We start from the raw sequence: 5,063 nt of genomic DNA, 5'->3' as shown, positions 1-5,063 counted from the left end.
AAGCTAAGGCTGTGGCTGGGGAGAGGTCGCTGTCTTTCTTTAATGTGACGTGTCTAGCGAAGACGAACTTCAGGGTAATCAACGTACATATGTACAACCCCCATGTGACGGATATCGCCATAAGGGATTACCTGAGTCGTTTCTGCGAAGTTACATCAGGGGCAAGGTATGTAAAGGATTCCCTGGGGTTCTTAAATGGCCAACGTCAATTCCAGGTGCTCCTTAGGCCGGATCAGGGAGGTTTTGATGGCTTCCTCCATCCCCCGGGAAGTTTCTCGCTGGAGTCGGATAGAGGGATGCTGTTTTACACCCGCCAACCTCCGTACTGCAAAAAATGCAGAGAATATGGGCACGTTACAGCTGCATGCAGTGCACAGAAGTGCCGGTTTTGCAAATCCGTAGACCAAGAATTGCACAGCGCCAAAGGAGTGCCATGGGTGTGGTAGCAGACAACACCTGTACAGAGAGTGCCCGGGGAGGCAAGGCTCATACGCGGTAGCAGCGGCCAGGGGAAGGATGACAAGGGAAGGGCAGGAGAATGTGGCCTAGGCCACAGTCGAGAAGACGAAGCGAGGAGGAGGGCGAGGGAAGAAAAGTATGAGCAACCCCTGTCCTTGCCAGTGCCACAAGTCGGGGGGTCAGGCTGATGTGGAAGAAAAGGCCTCTGGGGTTTTGGGGGTGGTCCCGGAGACCCAGATGGCACATCACCCAACAGCCAGCTGAAGGTAGAGGTTGGGGGAGCGACGGGTGAGATGGGCCCATCCCTTGATGCAGTCTTCATAGACGAGAAGGCTTTTGGGGCCCTCGTGGGGGAGATTAGGGAGATGGTGGAGGAGCTCCAGGTCTCGCAGTAAAGGACGGAGGAATGGAGGTCCGTCTCACCCTTACCGGCCACCCTAAAACAGGAGGGTAGCCTCTAAAGCCCAGAGGACCCTGGAGGGAACAGGAAGAAGGAGGATCTCCATCGAGCTGGGAGAGGGCCAGAGCGGGCTGGAAGGGGTGGGGGAAATAGACAGTGCCGCTGAGGTGGTCCCCCCCGTCATCGACGGGATCATCTGCCAACACACTGACTCAACTCCAGCCACTTTAATAATGGGAATTGATGGGAAATGTAAAATATATCACTAGCCACTTTAAACAATGCTACCTAATATAATGTATTCATCTCATATGTATACGTATATACTGTACTCATCTACTGCATCTTTATGTAAGACATGTATCACTAGCCACTTTAACTGACCTCGGAGAGTGAGTGTCAAGAGCCCTTGTACATCGGTGTACAAGTGTTTGGGGGGTTGATCAGTGACCCGAAGGTGGACTCCCTGTCATCGCAGGACTCAGCTCTCAGGCTAGTTCTGGGACGCCGGGACCCACCATCCCCAACCCCTTACCCGCGTCTTGGGGTTGTCAGGATGGGGATACGGGGATTGGGAGAGTTGGGGGGGCCTCCGAAGCTGCTGGAGTAGGATCCCTATCCGATGAGGAACTTGTGCATGATTTCTGTGTAGGGCTGGGGTTTTTTCTTTTAGTTTGGGTAAATGGCGAACTTTAAAATAATGACAATGAATGTTTGCGGTCTAAGGGACCTTATAAAAAGGGCCGTTTTTGGTCCAACATGGGTTTTACATTTTGTTTCTTGCAGGGGGGGGGGGGGGGGGGGGGGGGAACGTTAAAAAAAAGTGGGTTAAAGGGGAGTCCACTCAGCAGGAGTTGGGAAGTGAAGGTGGAGGGAACACACGTAGCGATGCAGGGGAGGGTTTTGGGGGTAGACATAGTATTAGGGGATTTTAGACTAAGGGTTATAGGGGTATACAGGCCACAGACGGTGCCAGAGAGAAGGGCGATGGTGCCGCTTTTGGCACCTATGTGCCACAAACGGTTTTGGTAGTGGGAGGGGATTTTAATGTAGATTTAGGAGGTGTAGCAGATGGTGGTGTAGGGGCCATCACCGGACTTATGGCAAGCCATGGTCTGGTGGATGGTGGCCTTAAAGACGAATTGGCGACTTAAAAAAAAACACCTGCCTGTCGCCAGGGAAACGTTGGGTGGGGAGGAGCCAGCTTTTGCCAACCCGCTGAGGTCTGCCGAGACGCCCGGTGGGTGCAGGGGTCCATTTGTGGCTCCTCTGCCTTTTGGCTCAAATTAAGTGTGTGGCATGCCCGCAGCTTGATCAACGAAAAGAAGAAGGTGATGACGACTGGAGACTTTTGAATAGTATTTGGTTTGTCGGGAAAGAAATGGATGGAATGTAGTTCGTTATGGGGAAGAGTTTCGCAAAATAATTCATCTTTGAATTTCTGGGAGTGACGACGGAACGATTCTACTGCGACAGAGATTTTCCTGTACGGAATGCTTTCGAGGTCACCTTCACAGAGGGTACCTGTGTCAGGTAGCTTGGAACAAGTGCCTGGAACACAAGGACGAAACACCGATTTCCAACTTCAACGTGGAGCCTCTGTTCGCAAGTCGGGTAAGAACCATAACCGTGTGCATGCAAAATCCGTATGTGAAAGAGCAGGATATTTGATCCTTCCTGGGTAAATACTGTGATGTATTGGGGGTTGGAATGGAAATACGCTGTCCGATTTAGAACACGGGTGGGAGGAATTGAATATCCCCCAGCGTCCTTCTACATTGACGGGGTAAAGGGGTACCTTTTATTTCTATGGACAGCCTAAAACATGTAGAAGATGCGGACAAGAGGGCCACATTGCAGCACTGTGCCCGAACACATTCTGTAGAAACTGTTTGGAGGCGGGTCATCTGGCAAGAGATTGTAAAAAAACAAATTGCGTAATCTGTGTGATTCAACTGAGCACATGTTCAAAGACTGCCCAGACAGACAAAACCTACGCGGAATCACTGCGAAACATCAAGGTGGCATTGGACGAGATCACAAGAGACCATGCACCCGCACCTGAGAACCTCCCGAGGCCTCTTCCGGAGGCTTCTCCGAGAAAGGCTCCGGATGATGTGTCGGAGCCCTATGACCGGGCGATAGATATGGTGATCGTACTGTTAAACTTATGGAGAATCAGTGGGGTCCAAAATTAATTTGGGGAAGTCCTCTATGATGTACTGTGGTGCCTGGGAAGGGAGGCATAACTGTCTGTAAAGATGGGCAAAACATATTAGGGGGTGTATTTCTTTCAAAGGGACGGGATAAAAGAAAATTGTGAAGGAAAGATTGAAAAAGTAAAAGGTAAAACTCAATATGTGGAAAAGCAGAAGGTTAACGATCAGCGGAAAGATCATGGTAATAAAAACAGACATTACTAACCTTAATCTACCTATGACTGGTGTTCCCAATCAACGACAGGAGCAAAATTGTTGTGACAAGATTGATATTTGCATTTATATGGGGCGGCTCATACGAAAGTGTAAAGAGAGAGATGTATGGGAAAGTATCAAAGGGAGGGAGGGACATCCCATGTCTGTCGGTGAAACGGGATTGTCTTTTCCTCAATCAGATGTGTAAAACCTTGAAAGGACCTAAAACCTTCGGGTCCACTTTAAGAGGGATGATACCTTGGGACAACAGGGTTCTGAATGCAGAGGTAAAACCTAAGTATTACGCACAGGCCATATCATTTCTGAAAATACACAAAGGAAATGGAAAGAGGTTTTATTGGACCACAGGAAATTGTATGAAATTATAAGGGAAAATTGGGTGCAGAGATATGGGGCTGATCTGGGAGGGGATACAACCAAAATGGATGGATAACGAGTGCAAGGATTTGGATGGCTGTGTGCCTTAAATAGGTTGGCCGTAAAGGAGAGGATGTATAGACACATCTGCGCAGTGAACGCAGAGTGCCCGCGGGAACCTGGCCTAGAGTGCACAGTGTGTCTCGGGCCCTGACTTCCATACGACTGGTTTCTCTTCATTATGCACAAGCCTTTTACTAAAGACTTCCGTGGAGAGGAACACTTACGAGTTCAACGTATTTTTGGAGGGGCTTTGCTTCTTGCAGAGCCCGGTATCTTGTTTCAAGAGAAATCAACAGAGATGACGCCAATACTTTTTGCTTAGGCGTTTGAATTCAAGGCGGCTAGCTGACCGGCATATTTTTACACTAGAAGTCGACTGGCGTATTTACCAAGGGCTTTGAACAAAGTGGCACTAGGCGTGAAGAGCTAGTGACTTAAAAAAAAAAAAACCCTGTCGCCAGGGAAACGTTGGGTGGGGAGGAGCCAGCTTTTGCTGAACCCCGGGTGCCCGGCGGGTGCAGGGGTCCATTTGTGGGTTATCGCTTCTCGGCCTTTTGGCTCAGATCAAGCTCTGTACTGAGGTGCTCCAGAGCCCGCGGAGTCAAAAGCCGAAGGGCCGTAAGAGAGAAATCCAGTTCAAATTTTTGCGGTGAGAACGTGGATTTACGGCCATTTTCCGTGAGGAGATGGCCAATAATAGCAGTGATGGGTCGGTCCCCATTAAGAATACAATCAGAAATAAGAATGTCATTGAATGCCAGGGTAGAGCGTTGGACTAGTAACCGGAAGGTTGTAAGTTCAAACCCCCGAGCTGACAAGGTACAAATCTGTTGTTTTGCCCCTGAACAGGCAGTTAATCCACTGTTCCTAGTTGAAAATAAGAATTGTTCTTAACCGACTTGCCTAGTTAAATAAAGTTAACATTTGTTTGCAAGAACTGTGCTGATGGGGGCCCTGAAGCTAAGAGTGCCTGAAGTGATGTGTCTGCAGGGAAACGCTATGGAGGCATACGACGTAATGTTACACACAAAGTATGTGTGACATCGTAATGGATAGAGTCAAGGTGGCTGCTGAATAGAGGACATGTTCCTTTTTTAATACAACATGCCTGGCAAAGACAAACTTCAGGACTATCAACGTACACATGTACAATCCGCATGTTGCGGACATAGCAATAGGGGCTTTCCTGAGTAGGTTTTGTGATGTCGGGGGCGAGGTATGTGAAGGACTCGTTGGGGTTGGCCGCCGCCAGTTCTAGGTACTGCTGAGGCTAGATAGAGGTTTTCATGGCTTCCTCCATCCCCGGCGGTCTTTTCACTGGGCTCAGACAGGGGCATGCTCTTCTACAC

General features: G+C 49.2%; 1 pseudogene; it reads left to right on the top strand.

Annotated features, from left to right (window-relative positions):
* The first annotated feature begins 3,873 nt into the window (after positions 1–3,873).
* Positions 3,874–3,981, top strand: LOC116355114 (uncharacterized; annotated as a pseudogene).
* The last annotated feature ends 1,082 nt before the right edge of the window (positions 3,982–5,063 follow it).

The sequence above is a fragment of the Oncorhynchus kisutch genome, linkage group LG19, assembly GCF_002021735.2.
Source record: "Oncorhynchus kisutch isolate 150728-3 linkage group LG19, Okis_V2, whole genome shotgun sequence".
NCBI classification, from domain to species: domain Eukaryota; kingdom Metazoa; phylum Chordata; class Actinopteri; order Salmoniformes; family Salmonidae; genus Oncorhynchus; species Oncorhynchus kisutch.
This window is presented reverse-complemented; position numbering and strand designations above follow the sequence as displayed.